Source organism: Megalobrama amblycephala, linkage group LG14 (assembly GCF_018812025.1).
Source record: "Megalobrama amblycephala isolate DHTTF-2021 linkage group LG14, ASM1881202v1, whole genome shotgun sequence".
Classification (NCBI taxonomy): Eukaryota; Metazoa; Chordata; class Actinopteri; order Cypriniformes; family Xenocyprididae; genus Megalobrama; species Megalobrama amblycephala.
In genome coordinates this window covers 18473544-18494396 of record NC_063057.1, presented here as the reverse complement: position 1 = coordinate 18494396, position 20853 = coordinate 18473544, and the positions used below count along the sequence as shown (strand labels likewise).

Below are 20853 nucleotides of genomic sequence, written 5' to 3'. Positions count from 1 at the left end.
TGATGCCATAATATACTTTTATAAAAAAAAATTTATAAATTACCATACTTTCATTTAATATATGTCTATAAAATCCATATAAATACTTATTAATATAGTATCCATATACATATTAATTAGACACTTCACTTAATCTAATTTGTCAAATTCAAAATTTATCTTATTTAACCCATAATCATGATAGTGGACTTAGTGGATAGTGGATAGTCTCACAGACTTTACATCCACCAACAGCAGCATACAAACACACCTGCTTTGGATTGGAATCTCCCCTAAGATGGCGAAATACTCTTTTATGTACACTTCGCAGTGCACATATGGTCAAATGGAACCCACCCAGAGGGGGTGGCATGAGGAAATTGGAAACCCCTGCTCTAACACAACCATGGCACCACTGTAGCCCATCACCTTGGAGGTGTCCTTGGCAATAGTAATCCACCATTAGAAGTGTATAACTTAGCTATGCTCATTTATTTACAGGCAATGACAACAAAAAAGTATGAACTGATTTGGCCACACTCAACAAAAAGTTGAATTGGAATCTGAATTGGAATGACAGCAAGACAAATTTACTGAATTGTCTCTTTATCAACATTTAAAAATTACACAGGCAATGTGATTTAGTCAAAAATATAATTTATATGAATTTCTTTTTAATTCTACTACCTTATATTCCTATTTGTCACAACAGCCCAAATTAAGGACTTTAATGGGAATCTCCCTTGTGAAAAAGAAGTGCACTTACTTGTATTGAATGTGTGCACAAATCTAAGTAAATGTTTTTTTTTTAAAAAAACTCTACTTTAAGAAAATATAATATTAATGAAATAAATAGCCACTTTGGTATGCTTCGAGTATATTTTCATGACTGTTTCTTATTACAGTTAAGTGCATTTTTTAGAACTGCAATTTGTAATAATTAAAGTCCATTTCAAATGAATGTTATTATGATTTGTTGTGTTTCCAAGAAGTACGCTTCTTTATTTTAATGTGTTAACTAAAATACTAAAGTACACTTGAAAAAAAACAGCATATGCTGGTTAGTTATGTTTTGAAGCATGACAGTTGGTTTGAGCTGGTTTATGCTGGTCGTGAGATGGTTATAAGCTGGAGCTAGTTGCTTAAGACCAGCTTAGGACCAGCACTTGACCATCTTAGTTTAATGCTATATTGCTACAAACACTAGTTTAGGTTGAGGATACGAAAAGAAAGTATGAGATATGTAAGAACAACTGTGAGCTCTTGTTTTTAACCTCATTGGCTGTAATTGCTAGCAGAGAATTGTGTTGTCATCAAGGGCTGTGCAGAAGACCCTGCAGGGACAAATGTGGTGGCGTGAGAGTTCCCTGCCCAACTGAAGCATCCACCGTTCTCCTTCAAGCCCACGCTCTGCCACTTTGGATATGTCATGACCAATAAGGATGAAAAATTGGACTGTTCGCGCCAATCCTGCTCTGAGACCAGGCTCCGAGTCCTTCCGCACTAGCCTGAAGTTGCAGAGCCTCTTGTGCTCAAAACAAAATGGCATTTTAACAAGGACTGAATAAAACACAATGCCTCCCCAAATGGCTACTCAGCATCCTTTACCAGGCCAGATGCTAACAAAAGATGCTAAGCTTGCAGGAGTATAGTGCTACTAATCACAACCAGAGCCTTTACCTAGCTGGTTTACACAGGTACAACAGTGTTAACTAATTCTTTGCACAATTAAAATACGTAAAAATCAATGTATGTGTGTGCTTGCAGTTCTATCATCCTTCTTCTTTAAACGTCTACATAGTCTGACCTCACGTATAGAGTCTCAACAGTGTCCTTGCAGAGTGTGTGGGCTTTTCTACCTACTCAGTTCGAAACTTTGAAGGACAACAGCACTAAAATGCATTGAAAAGAACACAGACCCACATAAGTGTTGACCTTAAACGGCTTTAAAAACTGCTGAAATCCCTTCCTTTATCCTTTATCAATACAAAGAGTTCAAAATTTTAACCTTTTTCTGCTGCTGAAGGGTAAAATCCAGCTTAATGCTGACGTCCCTTCTCCCTGAGTTTCGACGACTTGACTATCCATATTTCAATAAGGTGTGTTTGTGTCTTCTCCATCCAGAGAGCGAAATCAATACTGCATTAGTAAAACTCTTTAACCCATGAAGGGGAAACAGATAGCTAAGTCACACAAACCTTTTCACTCCGGCACCTCCCACATGAGAGCAAATAGGCTGCTTGGAAATTGGGTTGCAGCCTTTGCATTTGACATATTGAATGAAAATGACAGATTGACAGAGGTAGAGCACACTGTTTATATTATTTGGAGCATGTATTGATTTCCTCAGTGACTCGAAATAAGGTATTTGAACCAGGTGGACATTTGAGACATATCATGGAAGTCATTGAAACCTGATCTGACTGGTTAGGACACACCAGCAGAACTCAATTTACCAAGGTAGTCATGGTGGTATCCTTTTTTATTATGGTCCTTGCAAACCTTAAAGTAGTTTTTTTTTTTTTTTTTTTTTTAAATATAACAATTAAATTAGCTTTTGCATTGTTCAAGTTTCAGCCCAACACATTCCGAATTTTTGGCTTTGGAAATTTTGTTGTTTGCCGCATTGCTGCGTCATGCTTGGTTAGGACGCTGTGAAAATTCATTCTGGTCTAAGATGGTTTTTTCAGCAGGATGTGTTGGGTGAACGCTTGCTGTGCGGGGCTTCGCACAGAAGTTTTGTGTGGAATTTTGACTGGTGTGCCATGTGGCTGTGTGAATTAGCAGTGCGTGAGGCATGTCTGGTGTGTATGGTTTGTTTAGATGCCGTGTATGTGTGTGTGTGCTGTGGTTGGCTGGGTGGCAGGTGATAAAGGCTGAGTGGACAGATAGGGGATGAAAGCCGTGCAGGTGTTTGGCTGTGAATGGACAGGGAACCTCTCCAGCCCCCTGGCATTTCTAATGAAACCAAACGGATGCATGCGTATCTGTGTGTTTGTGTACGTCTGGTCTTTGAAGCCACAGGACAAAGACTAACCTTTAACTCAAGGTAGCTTGCTGCTGAAGCTGGCCTCAGACTTTCTCTCTCACTGAAGTCACAGGGAGCAGCGTTCTTCTTATCTGAAAAAGAAAGAGCAGAGTTCAACAAAAACTAATATAGTGTATAATAATGTTTCATCTATATATGAAGAAAATTCTGGAGTTTATTAAAAAACAAAAACAAAAAAACTTTAAATTAGGTCAATTATAATTCCTAGGAAAGACTACAATCTCAAAAACTATACTTATCAAGCCTACTTTTCATTAATATTTATTGTTTCTTGGTCAAATAGCCAATGAAATAAAGTTTCTTCAACTTTTATTTCTTCAGCTCAAATCAGGATAAATAAATATTTGAAACTTTAAATGAGTCTCGCTCAAACTGTTTAACATAATGTGCAAGGAGGAAATGGGAAGATGTTCTTATGCCACAATCAATAGACTCAAATGCAAGCATTAAGAAATAACCCATAAAGCCAGTGTCATTTCCTCTTGTTGATTTTCCAATCAGCTTGGTAATCTCACTCTCTCAGTGGGGAAGACGAGTTCAGTATCGACAGGTCGGTTTCACAGCTGACGTCCCGCGTGTTCATTTGCGGGCTGCTTGAATTGTGTAATGTGCTGTGGAACCGGTATAAAGAGCAGTCTAAGATCTCCGCACCATAGGTGCTTCCTGTCACTGGGGCATGGGCTAAAAATCCTGCCCATAAAGCAGGTGAACAAGGATGGAGTAACAACACTTCACCCTCAAGAAGGACTCTGGGATAGTTATTTACTCACTCTATTGTCTTTCTAAACCTTAGAAAAAACCACTATAAACCCAGCACGAAAGTAGTCTATATGAATTGTGCGTTATACTGCAAGTCTCCAGAAGTCATATGATAGCTGTGGGTGAGAAACAGACTGAAATTTAAGTCATTCACTGCATCTGAAATCTCATACTGTCTGAGCAGGTACTGCATTTAGTAAAGAAGTTCACTACCATTAAAAAGTATCTTCTATATAGTATGAATGTGAATAGTATGAGAACCAGATGTACAACATCTGCCATGTTGGCTTTAACTCACAGCTAATAAAGTAGAATCTGAGCGAAAGTATTAGATCATTCAGACATTTTTCGCTTACTGTCTTTTGAACAGGCCTACTATGATTTTGGACATACTACTCTTTTGGCATACTGTTTTTCGCCATATTCAGACGTAGTGATTGAAAATTGTCCTCTTCACTGTAGCTCTCAAATATCACTGTAGTGAGCAATTCACATTCTCTAATGATATATGAGAAACCATTGTCATTTGATGATTCATGGACGGCCTTTTCATTGAACCTGATGATATAGTTCACATATCTGACTAAATCAGACTGACACGATTCACTAATCAACTCACTGACTCAATGATTCAGTAGCAGCAGATCTTTAGTTAACAGCTCACTGGAGGGGAAGATTGTCAGTGAATAATTACTTTAGTAGTGAATAAATAATGAATTGGGGTTTGTTTCTCACACAAAGCTATCATATGACCTCAGAAGACTTGGAAAATAGTGTATAGACCACTATTATGGTGCTGTTTTGGTGTTTTTAGCCACGGCCACCATGAACTACTGTTGTCGGGATTAGGGCTGTGTGGCGCAGTTTGAGGTGTCTTGGCAAAAGGGGAGATTGAAACTTTGTTTATCAGTTTGAAGTGCCTTAACAGGTAGCAGTCCTGTCGTGTGAGGAAGATCCATTTAGATCTGCTCTGATGGATAGATCTGTTTAGATCCACTCTGATGGACAACAACAACAAAAACTCCCTAAGCTCATCCATCCAGATAGCAAAATTCTCTGTTTTTACTGTTATTTCTACTCCTTATGTTCTATTTTTATTCTTCTTCTTTATGCAAAGCACTTTGAATTACCATTGTGTATGAAATGTGCTATACAAATAAAATTGCCTTGCCTATTGAAAATGACTGTAGCGATTCTTAAAAAATTGTCATTTTGTGCTATAAGGAAAGAAAGGACCAAGGAAAAAAGCTTTTTTTTTTCAAAGCACAGCACACACATTTGGTTAAAGCTATTTGAATACTAGGACGAACTGCACTATTCAACGGGCAGCATGTGGCTGCCAAGCAGAGCAGATTGTTGAGGTGACTATTTAAAGTAATCAAATGGGCAAGCGCACATGGACTAGATCATTTTCATCTTTCTTTAATGTTAAAATAAAAAAGTGATTTGTCTTTGTCATTGGTGAAGCCCAGTTATTGATAACATTGCGTGCGCACTACAGCGACCGCTATGAGAAAGAGAAAGCCATGGAGGGTGGGGGAACAAACCGAGTTTCTCATCCATATCCTCTCTCTCTCCTTAGAGGCTCTTTATCCAAGATTTGATGCACAGATTAAAAGCTATTACTTTAGACTGGCAGGTGCTGAAAGGCAATGCACGGATAGACAATCACATATGGAAAAAGAAAACAAAAGCCTAATGTGTTATCAGTCAAATAAATAACACCTTGCTGGCACCGGGACAAAAATCCCAAGGTCTAATGAATTATTTCCTTGTATCAACATAAATTGGGGAATTCATGAATAAGGAAGCGCACCCGCTGTTACCGTATACTTGCACAATGTCTGCAAGGTTTAAGTGCCGGTTAACTAAAGAAATTATGCTAATCAAGTAACAGTGCAAACATGCCAGCAAAATCCATCATGTGAATTGGTTTTGAGTGCTAGGTTGTGACGGATGCAGCAGATTACCATGATTTGTCATATTTTACTGAAACTGTACAGCATCACTCCAGTGTGATTCAGACAGGAGGTCTGCGCGGGATGATTTTTTCAATGTCGTTCCCGCAAGATTACATATTGCTCCCACCTGCTTCCGCCAAATATATCTTAGATTTTATCACGCTCCCGCCTGAAACTTTAACGTTTTATCCCGTTCCCAGAAAAAGCCAGCGGTTGGGTTAAATATTTGACCAATGTGCTGGACAGTTTTATTTAACCCAACTATTGTTTAAAAATTACTATATGGCTGGCTTAAAATTAACCCAAAATAAAATTAAAACTAGAGGCTATACTAGAGGCAACAATAATAATCAAAAGGTGAACATTTATTAATAAGCAATTTAATAAATGCTTATTGTTTAATTATTATTCATTAAACGTATTAATAAATGCTAAACATATTAATAAATGTTAATTTCCAGCATACTTTGGGTTCATTTTAAGCAAGCAATACAGTCATTTTTAAACATTAGTTGAGTTAAATAAAACTATCCAGCAGGTTGGGCAAACATTTAACCCAACCGCTGGGTTAAAACAACCCAATTGCTGGGTTTGTCCAGTTTCAACCCAACATGGGTTGTTTTTAACCAAGCATTTTTTTTTTTTTTTTAGAGAGCAGGAACATTGTGAAATATTATTACAATTTGAAATAACTGTTTTCTATTTTTAACACATATTAATGCATTTTTTTTATGTTATTTATTCCTGTAACATTATTAATGTCTTTACTGAAACTTTTGATTAAATTTAATGCATCCTTGCTGAATATAAGTATTGATATATTTCATAAATTCTTAAAATAAACAATGTTGGTAGTATAAATAAAATATTTTCAAATAAATAAAATGTTTTAAATAAATAACAAGGTCATTAACCAAACAATGTTAATTGCTTCAGACAAATTGCATCATTGTTCGAATAAAACTTAATTTACATACAAAGAAATTCTGAATGTGTCTGACAATGAGTGTATTTACAAGCGCAATCCTTGCTTAACCTGGAAAGGTCATGTAGACACCTCACAGGGTGTTTTACTGGGGAAAGCTCATGAACTGTTTAAGTTAAATTGATCCAACTGTTTTGTGAATTTGCCTTTCCATTTTGGAGACTTGCCAACAATGGTGGAAAATGGTTCCCTTATATGACAAGAACTGGTAACACTACCTTTGTGATGTAAACTGCTGAAGATAAAATGATGCGAGTATACACAACACATAATTAGAACAAGAATGCATGTTTCTTAGCGTCACTGATGTTGACCCACACTTTGCGGTGTGCTTTGGGTATCACTTGTCCCGGTTGGCTGGCTGTGGTCATGTTCCAGCTTTGAGTCCATTAGAGTTGCTTTGAAACTACTTATGTGAGGTCTGAACCGCTGCCAGAACGAACAGCTGCTTCGGTGTGTAAATCATCCTGTATAATGCAGAGGCTGTAAGCATGAGAATGCCCAGTCTCCCTGCCCACCAATCAATGAAGCGCCAGCAATCTGACAGCTCCTACCGACAAGCTCTCGAAACAAACGACACGAGTGGCACAATGACGGTCCCTGATGCCCGTTTGTCTGCCGTCTACTCACCAGTTAATTAGTTTCAACAGTTTTTTTTTTTTTTTTTGTGGCCATGAAAGAATGACTTGTCATTCAACATCCCTGTCTCTTACAGTTTCCTTTCATGACTGGCTTCTCTCTTCATCCCTCTTTCTCTTTCATTCCTTCAGTACAGCTCTACTTCATTGTTTCTGTTTGCGAAGCTGTCGTGTCCTTGTTTACGTTCTTTGCAGTTCTTGCTGAAAATTGGGTTGAGAATGAAATTCCAATGTTAAATTTGGCAACATATTGCCATGTTTTTAGTCACCTTCTATCTACTGTCGGATGTAGTCTAGCTCAACTATTTCATTTAGTCTATGTGAAGTAGTTTTGTTTGCAAAAACTGACCAATTTATTTATTTTTTTCAGTTTAATTTTGCAAGCTGTTTCATTACCAGATCATTTCATGCCCTTACAATATGCAGTGTTGTATATTTTGCAAATTCAAAGTGTTAATCACATTATTATTCTTACTTGGCTGATATTTCTTGTTCATTTTTTTTCTTAACAGTAACCTTAGTACATTTTGACTTAGATTGTTTTAACTTGTTTACTGTCAGTTGAAGTTATTGCTAAAGGTACTATTGCTCATACTTATGATTAACAGTATGGTCAAGAAAGGTTCATTGTCCATTGTCGATAGTGTAGCAATGTTGTATGAAATCCAGCTCACACTTTCAAATCAAGCAGCTTTCTGTTAGTCAATGCAGTTAATTACCATGACCAACTTGACCCCATTGTTGTTTGGGGAAATCTTTCGCTGTCACGAAAAATTCCCAACTGCATGGATTCCTATTGAAATGATTGGATTTCACTTTTGTGATCTCAAAAAATACCCTGAGACTAGCATTAAAAAAAAACAACAAAAAATAAAAAAAACAATCTGATATCATAGAGATGCATGGGTAAGTTCTTTGGACTTTGCTAGTAAGTAACCACCAAGCAACCATCCAGAAACCGTACATAGCAACTGCACAGCAAAACCCTAGTAACTACTCACCACAACCTAGCATCACGGCAAGAGTTTTGCACAGGCTAATGCACTCACATTTTCTTCGAAAATCGAAAAATCTAGATTTTTTTCGCCCTGTCGAAAGTAACAGTGTGATTTACATACTCTGTTTTTGTTAAATCATCTGTACTTACCCCAGCTTAGCATTTCTCATTACATGCCTGTGCACAGCATCCCTTGAAAGGTCAATAACTGTAATATAGCTGAAGCTTGTGTTGAGTTATGTTATCCTACAAGAAGCCAGAATGCGTTTACACGCTATCATGAGGCCACCCAGAGCAACCGCTGCAGATGGCACTGTGACATATTTCGAATCCATGTGATTCAGAACAGAAGAAAGGGGATTAAACTCAATCCATGTCTTTTAATTGCTTTCACGTCCTGAAATGTAACAACAAGCAAAGGAGATGGAGACAACAACTCTTTGGCCTTTGATTAAAAGCTGTGTAGGAGCAGTAGTGTGCATGACAGCAGAGATATTGCGATTGTAATGCAGTTTGAGCTTTGAGGGGTAGAGCCCGCTGACCCATGTGACTTAACACTGCCAATTGTGACAGGCATCCATTTGATGATTATCCAGGAAGACACCCAAGACCCAGTTATGTCTGTTGGTATGCATGTATGCCCATGTAGTACACAGGCACATCCTAAACTATTTCCCAAGATAGGGACCCCCAAAAAAGACACATTATTCAGTTTTCATTTTTGAAGGTGTTATAATGTTATAATGGTCCTGCCACTTTTAGCCAGGGCCAATTTTGTCCCCACCACTTTATGAAATAGCTCACTGTCTAAAAAAGAACAATTTTCCCGCAGAGTTTCACTGCATCTGTGTTATAACGAGTGGAGATCTGGTGCTAGAATTTATTTTTAATGTTTTATGTTGTAATCAGTGGTGAAAAAAAAAATGGACAGCAGCAATGTTCTCTCCCCTCACTCCATTCTATCGATTTTTTCACAGCTCGCTATCCATTCTAGTGAAACCACTAGACAAACTGCAAACAAATATATTTCTGCTGCTAAAATAGATCCACTGACATACAGCTGCAATTTGGTATATTAAAATAAAGTTTTTATTTTAGGCCAGATTAGAATCATAAAATCCCTCATACTCTAAAGGAATTCATCACCACCACCAATACTATTATGATATTTTAAAGGTTCCTAATTTAGTTAGGCTTACATGCATTCAAGGTCAAAAAAACATAACATACATTTTTCAAAGAGTCTGAAAACGGTTCCTTCGAAGATTCAATCTCTCTAAACCCCTCCTTTCTGAGAACCTCTGCTCTGATTGGTCAGACAGCCCAATCTGTTTATTAGTCGACCACTTTCCAGTGCATGTTGGAAACAAAATGCCAAATACCATATATAAATTTCAGCTCCAGGGGCTTTCTCAACGCTTGATATGCAGTGGTACAAACAAAACATTGTTTGTTTGTTTTTTTCGTATCGAGTTCTCGTCATTTTGACATGCACGCAAAGTGTATGCAGAACTGAAAACAGCATGCCTCAGATACAACATGAGGGTCAAAGTAGATGTTGTTCATAGGCAGGCAATGAAGAACACAGACTGGCATTATGCAAATATGTTACATTGTTACATAGGTATGTAACAAGAAGTGAGACTGGAATTGCTGATGACTCGTATCAGCAGTTCAGAATCGTTTTTTTAGGAGATAATAACTTTAATTGTTGGGCACTTCAACCTTTAATACTTGGCAGACCTTTTACATTCACAAACAGCTATATTACACACTGCATGAAATGTAATTAATAATCAAAAATAGCAATTAAAAGGCACTATGACCAATACAGACGATATACCTTCAGTTTTCTCTGAAAATACAATAGCTGCGTTTCCATTATCCTTCAAATAGCGCAAATTGAAATTGCGAATTGAAAATATGCCCAATGGAAACGCGCCAATTTTGCAAAAACTCCCATATATCGTAAAAAAGTTTTTTTACGCTCATGAGGTGATTTTTCAGGCAATTCGAAAAGGTATATTTCGCAAAACTGCAATGGAAACAGTTTTTCCGCATTTACAGGTCACCTGGCGTGTGTAAAAGTCAATCTTTCTTTAAAGATGGCACGGTATGTTTGGACAGAATACGAGACACAAGAGTTCTTTATCAAACTCATAAAAGACAAAAGAAATACTGGATTCTAAACAACAAATAAATAGCACAATATATCAAGACCTACAAACCTGATCTCTTAGAGTGGACTGTTATTCAAAATACAATTTTTGACATTGCAACCAGCATGTCTATGCAAATAACTGAGACATATTTCTCTATTAATAATGATATTCAAAACTTACAATTATAATCTGCCTCAGAGTTTGCACTCATTAGGTGAAATCTCATAAAAGAATGCTGAAATACAGTTGGCTGATATTTGCTAAAAGAAACAAATCATTATGTTTAGAAATGGCTTGGGCAGCTTTCACCCTGGAGTGAAGCAGAGCAGGTTGTCAGCGCGGTGATGAGAGTGTGATTGTCAGGCGAGCAGTGTGCACTAGCTTTGGCACGTCATGCCGCAATCACTGCAGAGTAGCTGGCTAACAGCCTCCAAAATGATTGGGAACCATCCCTCCCTCCAGACCTCCAAAGCCTGTGTCCAAAGCGTGAGACCTCCTCAGCTGGAGGGAGACTACAGCCGACCATCTGCCTCAGCAGCAGCCGACTCATTACACTGAGATGACCTCAATGGTGACGCTGCAATATGTAAACATGTGCCGTTAGGGATGCGCCGCTCTGGATAACTTGGTTAGAGCACAGCATGACAGACGGCAATAAATGAATCGTCTTATCTTCTTTTCTTATTTTTTCTTGCGTTGTCTCCAAAATTCATCTCCAGCTATTTGATAGTCTGATATTGGAAGACAAAAGCATCTCATTTGAGCGAATGTGTCACTCCACCCTGCTGATTTCCATCGAGTCGCTCTCATTTGCTGATTTAAGTTACTCTTCAGGCACTGTCAACCAACAACAACTCTTCCCATCTCTCCCCACTGCCACTCCCCAGAGACAAGTTTTTCTGGCTTCAGAAGAATGCCATTCACAAGTCATACACTGTGCTCACTGTGGCCTTTCATTTCAAATGGAGTGTGTATGTGTGCATTTGTGTGAACGTCAGGGCCACTGTGCAATATAAATCGACTGAGGGGAGCCTAGTGAGTGGTTTGATGGAGGAATGGATGACAAATAAGAACAGTGAGATGCCTTTTATTGTTGCCAGTTGAGTCTATCCATTTCTCTTCTTTTTCTATGACTTTTTAAATCTGTTTTCTCCTCAAGGCCACCCCCCACCCTTCCTTCTTTGACGTGCCACTGTGCTAGAATCATAAGTCTGGAGGAAAGACACGCCGCACCCAGTTAAGAAGCGATTTCTGCAGCGTGCCTGGATTACTTATCCCGACGTGACACATTTGCCATCCTCTGCCTCTCTGCTGTAATAGCAGCTCCTGGAGTGAGTAATTATAAACTCAAACGTTTGTGTTAAATCGCGACCTCGTGGCACAGTGCTGGAAGCTATTACATGTTTACGACTAATAAGACGGGACTGTCTTTGGTAATCAACTAAAAGATGCCCTGCTTTGGAAGAAGACAAATATCCTTTTTCTCATTTATAAGTATGCAACACATAATTGGTAAGTGTTCCTGTAGAGCAAGAAAATGTAATATATGTAGTATATACTGTAGTGCCCTGAAACAAATTAGTAGTATTTTGAGACAAAACCTACAAAATCATTTTTTTTGTTGTTGTTGTTGTTTAGTTTTTTTGGTTCTAGCACTACATACTCCAGAAAAGTAATTTGATAATCAGCATCTTGTCTTAATATATGTCTTAATATATATATAAAAATTATTCATACCCATATGACCAAAGAAGGCTATGAAAATAAATCTGCATCGTTAATCATTTTGATCTTTTATTTTAAAAATCTACAAAAAATCCAATCTTTCATTGGAGAATAATAATTTTAAATGGGGGGAAAATCTCATTATGAAACAAATGTTTTTCTCTAATACACATTGCTCACAATTAATCATACCCTTTTATTCAAAACTTTTTGCAACCTCCTTTTGCCAAGATAACAGCTCTGAGTAATCTTCTATAATGCCTGATGAGTTTGAAGAACACCTGACAAGAGATCAGAGATCATTCCTTCATGCAGAATCTCTCCAGATCCTTCAGATTCCCAGCTCCATGTTGGTGCTTCTTCTCTTCAGTTCACTCCACTCATTTTCTTTAGGGTTTAGGTCAGGGGACTGGGATGGCCATGGCAGAAGCTTCATTTTGTGCTCAGTGACACATTTTTGTGTTGATTTTTTGATGTTTGTTTTGGATAATTATCCTGATGGAAGATCCAACCATGGCCCATTATATGACTTCTAAGAGGGACGGTCAGGTTTTGATTTTTTTATCTATTGGTATTTGATAGAATCCATGATGCCATGTTTCTGAACAAGATGTCCAGGACCTCCAGCAGAAAAATAAGCACACAACATTAAAGATACAGCAGTATATTTCATTGTACACATGGGGTACTTTTTACCCCTGTGTGCACCAAACCCATCTTAAGTGTTTGCTGCTAAAAAAATATATTTTTTTGTTTCATCTGACCATAGAACCCATCCTGTTTGAAGATCCAGTAGTGTCAGTTACTTTTCAAATGTTCTATGGTCAGATGAAACAAAAAACAAACAAAAAAAAGTGCTTTTTGGCATCAAACACTTAAAGGCATAGTTCACCTAAAAATGAAAATTTGATGTTTATCTTCTTACCCACAGCGCATCCCCAATATAGGTGACTTTGTTTCTTCAGTAGAACACAAAAGATGATTTTTAACTGCAACCGTTGCCATCTGTCAGTCAAATAATGGGAGTGAATGGGAACTCGAACAATAAGAGTCGAAAAAACTTGCATAGACAAATCAAAATTAAACCCTGCGGCTCATGACGACACATTGATGTCCTAAGACACAAAACAATTGGTTTGTGCAAGAAACCGAACAGTATTTATATCATTTTTTACCTCTAATACACCACTATGTCCAACTGCGTTCAGCACCCGCTTAGTGAGGTCTGATCACGCTCTGACAACGGCAGTGATGTCTAGCACTCGTTGAAGTATAAGCACGAGACATCACTGCCGTTGTCAGAGCGCGATCAGACCTCACTATCATCTTTTGTGTTCTACTGAAGAAAAAAAGTCACCTACATCTTGGATGCGCTGGGGGTAAGCAGATAAACATCAAATTTCATTTTTGGGTGAACTATCCCTTTAAGATGGGTTTGGTACACACAGGGGTAAACAGTAACAATGAAATATAATTTTAGCACAACTGTATATTTTATATTTATATATATATATATATATATATATATATATATATATATATATATATATATTTAAACATTTACATTTAGTACATTTTAAAATTAAACTTTTTTTCTTGTTTTTAAGAAGAATAAAAAGCCAATTTGGAATGAAAATAAACAAGTTATTAAAGTACTGATTAAGAAAAAAGTATTATTTTGCAGTGCAGATTTGTGTATTTGCATTTGAGCTTTTAAGGCAGACACAAATGAAAAACAAGCCAGTGCTTTAAGTTCATATAACTGAAAAATATTATGAAAAACCTTGTTGTAAAAATGACTCATTCATCTTGTAGATATTATTCTCATCCATCTGTCCCTTCAATAGCATTGTCCTTGTGCATCACAACCTTTCCCAGAATCTGAAATATATAAATATTCTGCCTCAAATTGTGTCTTTTCAAGAGGACACATGCCCTGCACTTCATCAGCTTCAAGATAGTGGACTTGAGGCCATCCATTCAAACCCACTTTTTCAAAGCAATACCTCTGGCATTGCAGTATCTCCAAGGCAGTCTTTTATTCTCGAGAAGGGCTCTGTTCTCTACTCCTACTTCCAACTAAGTAAACAGGATTTACCTTGATAAAGACAAGCGATGCTTACTCCTTGCTTAAGGTACTTTAGTGATGACTCATTCTCAACCAAATGGGATGCAAAGAACTTCAGAGATGGCCGATCACAATGAGTTTGGTATATATCTACAGCAATTCAACCATCGGTCTGATCATGGAGATTACTGGTACAGAGTACCCTCTCACAAAATGCGAGGATTGAGAGGACAGGCTACTCGTATATGTGTGGGAGGAGAGACAAACTCTGGAGAGAAAAAAGCACAGAAAATGGAGCACTGGGTACATTTCTTCAAGGGTTACATGGCCAGCTGAAACGTGTCACTGATTTAGTAATCAGCCACATCCATTAGGGACAAATGAATGCTATCCTGAAAGACTGGTGTAGGCTTGTAAATGGACTACATATCCAAGAGCATGATTGGTATTTAGAAAACTCTTCCCATCTCAAATGACATACCTGGCATTTATCATGATATGGTAATGATCTTTGTCGTTAACCCTTGAAGATTGCTACACTGGATAAGATATTAAGACTTGTTTGCATGTGTTGGAAATGTGTATTATTATTTTGTTGTTGTTGTTGTTTTTTTCTTTTTTAAAAACTTGTTTTTAACTTCACACTTGAAAGAGGGGGGGGGGGGGGTAATCTGCCAGAGACAAAATGCATCCGTATTAAAGATACATTCTCTGAAAACAAATCTCAATATCGTATGCAGTGTTGCTTCTCACAGAAATGTATTTTGCTTCAAGGATTTTAACAGAAAAAAAAAAAAAAAAATCAAACAAATATTTATGGAAAAGGATTTTGTTAAGAAAAGGATTTAGGAAAGAAAACTTATGTAAGCCTTGAGACAATTCTTTATGCAAAAATTCAGAAAAGATAACCAATGTTAAATCAACATTTTCAAGAAGAGATTAGACATGCATTAAAGGGGCAGAAGTACAAATCAAAAACACAGTCAATGTGACTGAAAAATTGTTAAGGGGAAAGAGATTTCAGGAAAGTCCAGAATTCCAGAATCAATGATGTACCAGAATGATAATAAAATATGAAAGAATTCTTGGAGCAACTGTTGAAAACCCAATAAAACTTTGATTCTTTAACTTATATTGAAATATACAGTAAAAGCCTAATGAGCATTTACATAAACACCGACTGAGACGACAAAACCCAGATCAATCATGAAGTTACACCATAAAAGATTGCATTTGTAAAAGAAGTATTCTAAGGTTGGAAATAAAATAAATGACCATGAATACCTTCCTAAAATGGAATGGAAGAAAATCCTCTGGAGTTAAAAGAATCTTAAAGCTCAGTAACATTTCATGCTTTGCCCAAATTGTTATTATTTTGGCAATTTTGTTTAGTGCACTAGGGGTTCAGAAATGAGACGCTTCTCTTACAAGGACACAAGTGAAGAGAGATATCCAGCCTGGGTGGGAGGGAAGGCGTGCTAGAGGACGACTGGGTAACAGCCATCTCCAAACCACCTGGCAGGAGGTGCATCAGGGAAGTACTTGCTCCAACCCTCTGCACGACTCCTACTGTTATTGCCAAGAGCTTTGCAGGAATAAATCCATTCGAGTTGGGTGCCTACATCCTTTGCCCGAAAGCCTGGAATCACCACATCTACCTCCCATGCCAAACCTGGCTCCACCGGGTCACCATTTTGTCACTGAAATAGCCACATTGTATCCAAATCACATTTTTTCCAGGGACTTGCCAGGCAGTACAAAGGAGATTAAACAGGATGTGTCAAATCATCCCTGGTGGATTTGTCTCCTGGCAAAGGGCATCATCAGACACGGCAAAGAATATGAGGCGTGTTGTTGTTTGGGGAGACAAGATTTCCGCTCCACTAGGTCTAGGCCACCTGACAGTGGGCTCTGTCATGTCCAAGAATGGCAGATTTTCATAACCTACCTCCCCGTTTCTGCTGAGCTTTGGCCCCTGCTGCAGGGGTGATGTGAAGTAAAGTGATTGTTATTCTACCATATACATGAACTTTCCTAGAGCGCTTGTCCAACGGCTGATGAGTATGAATATGGATGTCAATGGCTGGGAAAATAAAGCTTGAATGCTGATCAAGTGTGACAGAACTGTGGTCCCCAAAAGAGAATAAGTGAGACAGAAAATGAAAGAACGGCCGTCGGAAAGCAGCAGTAAAATGCAGCTTCTGAACGGTAGAGCTTTAAGTTCAAGATTACCAACTCATCTTCAGTTGTGTCCTTTGATAAAAGATATGTAAATGAAGTGCAGTAGGAGTCAGCTTCCAACAATGTTTTTCTTACCAGTTTCATCTTAAGCAATCATTATCCATGGGTTTGGGGAGAAATAGGCTCAGCTGCATGGCCAATTTCACAGCCAATTCACAAGCATGCTCGTTTACAAAAATGAGGAGCGGTATGCCATATTAACACTTTATGAAATTTGATGGCATCACCAAATCACTGTGCATAAATGGCTGACTGAGATCAATTTGGCACAAAATGAAGCACCATTAGAATAATACAACAACTTTTGAATTCAAAATCAGTCAGGTACGGGTCACTATGGGGTGATTCAGAGGATGCGCTGGTGTTAGCAATGAAGTCTCATCCTGTAATTTTTCCAATTCATTTCTCCAGGTTTTTGGAGTTTGCACTCAGCTATTGTGTCTGGAAAGGACAAAGTAGCATTCTCATTCTCATCCTGCAAGATGGATCCTCACTAAGCGAGCACCACATCCTCTTGTATCACTGTTTGAAGAATTTATCTTCCAGAATCTGGCAGTAAGGTGTGGGAATTCATGTTTAGTCCATCTCCTACCCTTAAGTCCATTTTGCAGAGATGGACTAAAAATGAACTCCCAAAACTTATTGCCAGATTCTGGAAGATAAATTCTTCAAACAGTGGTACAAGAGGATGTGGTGCTGGTCTATAAATCCTATAAATAATAATAATAAAAACAGTTTTCATGTATTTTACAACACTTCAGTTTGTGATTCTTATTAAGTGGGGGTCATTTTTTAGGATTCTTACCCAACCTAAGGCTCTGAGATCCTGACACCTTGCAGTTCTGGAGACTCCAGGTAGGTTGCTGTTCTGGAAAATGGTGGCGCTGGAGACTAAAGGGTTCCTGATGGTTTCACCCTTAATTTTTCACCTTAATTCTTGATTATTTTGCAGTTAACGTGTCTTTTCATCTCCACCTGTTTTTGTCTGACCCTGCGGACCAAAAGAGCATTTTGCTGTCCAATGGTCATGCTTTAACTTTGTAATTTCTAGTATTGCATTAGTATTGCATCCTTCTCATGAGCATTTAATCATTTTTGACTTTTCAGTCTGTTAAATCTCTTTTTTGGCTCATTTTGCCTGTAAAAGAAAACCTGCCTAATAATTCTGCCACACCTGAATAAGGTGTTTTTCATTCCCAGCCTTCATGGACAACTATATATCACTTATAAATGATTAAATACAAAATTAATAGTAGTTATTAAGATTGATGTGTTTTAGGATTGGTCAAATGTGGTTGGAAAAAAATAATATGATCAGAAAATCAACTTGCCTAATAATTCTTTACACGGTGCATTAATTCTGAGATTTGGTAAAGATTAGAGTTTCAGCTCATGATGCACCAATGACAGACTGATCATCCAAGTCATCTAAAATCTTCAATAAATAAAAAGAAAGTGCCCGAAAATGTGTAGATTTAATTACGTGGATGAGTAATAAATATAATAAATTAATATGGTTTTTAAAGATCATAGAAGTAACAAACAGCCAGAGTAACAATGAGGCTTGAGTCTGAAAAGTGGTCTATTGTTCATAGTCTTTTGGTTTAGCACAGATGTCAAACAGATGTGTGTGAGAGCACATAATGACGAGTTGTGCATGCAAAGTCCAGTGTTTCTACTAAATTTCATTTGTGCATTTGTATAGGCAAGCTTTTCCAACTGGGGAAGTAAGGAGGTATCCATGGTGACGATTAGGATGGGCCCATACTGCCCATGCATAGCATGATCTCTTAGCTGGGAGCTAGCAGTGCCATTTTTCCACCTCACTGCCTGATTGGAGGAGAACAGCAGTGAGGAAGGGGTCTTGAATATGGCTCACAGGAGGAAGGAAATAATACATTGATTTGGTGTGCTATCCATACATGCATCTGTTCCTCCTCTTGTAACCTTGTGACAAAGTACAAGGAGCGTCAGCACCGGCACCATCAAACGCTATGACAGGAAGACAAGAGCTGAACACAACACTTTGATCTTTATCACCTGTTCATTAGAGTCCTTGACCAGCAAGATCAGAACAATAGCCTTGATTACACTAGTAAATCTTACTGATATGGTTAAACCCATAGCAATTGCTACCAAATGGCAACATTGGATAATATATGGTGCCTCTCTACATTATTAAAGGAATAGTTTGGCCAAAAAAAATTAAAATTCTGTCATTATTTATTCACTATCAACATAACATTTCCAATTTCTAATAGTTTTTTGTCTAATATTTATTTTTTATTTAAATCAGGGAAAACTATTTCTTATTAGTTTTAGTTAACAGTAACCGCTGATTTAATTTCAATAAATATAAAGTTTGACCAGTATATTTGGCGAGTAAATTACTATATTATAATTTTTTTATTGAACTATTCCCATAATACTGCAGTCATATCAAACAAACAACATGCTAGGTGCCATCCTTTTATATGAATTGCAGTATAAACACTACATAATAATCATCCAATCCATTTCTGAGAAAACAAATCTTTCCTTCATTTCCTGTCACATAAAACAGAAGTGACACAAATCAACTGTCAGAAATGACTCTTTTTTTCAAGTCAAATGAACACCTCATCACAAATGAGCATCCATCCAGTTGTAACAAGGTCAAGTTGACTCCTATCGAATGTTATGCGCTTCACCATTGTGGTGACAGGCATTGTGCTGGCTCTCTCTCAGCACCGGCAGCATTGGGCTTCATTAAGCCTACACAATGTGCGACAGCAACAAAATGGAGGCTTGGCATTACAGATTTTTACACAAAGCCAATCAGATTTCCGCCCTCACCTTTTTAATGCGATTTTCCTCCTGGCCTCTCTAAGGGAGGGCATCAAAGCAAGCCTAGGCCCAGTAAAAGCTTCACTCAGGGGCCTGGGCGAGTGACTGAGACTTTCATGTGCATCCTTATGCTGGCGGTCATTACACAGAGTGGATGCCCTGCAGATGCCTGTCCTCTTTTCATCTCTAAATGCGGGCCTTTACAGGTGAGCCTGCATGCTGTCTTACCAATTGGGGCCTGAGGAAGGCAGTTTGTGTTGATTGCACCATGGGCTTTGAGTAGAAAAGACACAGGAGCTCACCACACACTGTGAAGTAGCTAAGGTGAACATAAAACACTGCACAGGGCACAGTGTAGTAAAACCCAGTTACTGGGGGGAAGTGGTCAAATCTCTTGTCCCCCCACTGAATACTATGACCATATATCTAGAAAGAGCTTGTGAAAAGATTTACTTGAATTGTTTATTTCCTGCTGATAGCATGCCCTTTGGCTAGAAACATTCAACTCAGCAGGCCCTACCACACATCACCTGTAGATTGAGATGCCTACAGTATTTGTTTCTGCTGAATACAGAACCAGCAACTGTATGTTTACACTAACTTATTATTAGCACTTAGCTATAATGTTACTGTATTCAAGGTGAAGATGTTTCTGAATTTGTACCTAGTCTTGCAGCCAAACTCATGACTAAAAGCATTCATTCTTGAACAATATTTTAGCTTATTTTGGGTAAAACCATCCACTTCCATGGAAGCAACCATCTGACCAAAATAAAGTAGTCAACTACTTTTTTTGTTTGTTTGTTTATTTATTTTTGTTTAGCGGTAGGCTCAGTGCTTGAAATGGGCCGGTATGCGCCGGTACACAGTACCAGCACTTCATTATTTTTACGTTTAGCGTACCGCCATTTTTCCTTGCGTACCAGCAATTCCAACATGTTGCATGTACGGAAGCCCACTGCGCCCTCCCTTCTTCAGGAACATGTTTTGAACTGAGCAACAGGAGTACCGGCACTTTTAATTTTTCACTTCAAGCACTGGGTAGGCTTATATTAATTATTTGAACAACTACAATAATAGACAAAACAAAACAAAACAAAAAACATAAAATGCAGTTTGGTTCTTCTATTAGCTGTGCAGAACTAAAAAGAATAATTAAAAATGTGTCTGCAATTTCTGCCAAAAGCATTTTGGTATTCCAAATTATTTTTTCAATGTGTAATGAATTTGAATTGAGGTAGCAAACAGAATGCAGAACTCAGTTCAAATTGGAATGTAAGGAAGTAAAATTTAAAATGAATTCCAAATAATTAGTTCCATTTTGAAATGGTCAAGGCATTCAAAAACTTTGAAAGTTGGCTTGACAAAGCCAAAAAAATAAAAGTTTAAAAAGCCTTCAAAAGGTAGGTTGTTATGTTTGTATGGTTTATATGCCAGACAGTGTGTCTGTCTGGGAGTGTCGT

At 37.8% G+C, this 20853-nt stretch overlaps 1 protein-coding gene across 2 annotated transcripts in view; it reads right to left on the bottom strand.

Annotated features, from left to right (window-relative positions):
- syt1a (synaptotagmin Ia) overlaps positions 1 to 20853 on the bottom strand; it is a 212027-nt gene that overhangs the window by 93371 nt on the left and 97803 nt on the right. For both annotated transcript variants that reach the window (XM_048154652.1, XM_048154653.1), the window contains exon 3: positions 3017 to 3099. The gene's annotated coding sequence lies outside the window, so the exon portion shown is untranslated. The remainder of the gene's footprint in view (positions 1 to 3016; positions 3100 to 20853) is intronic.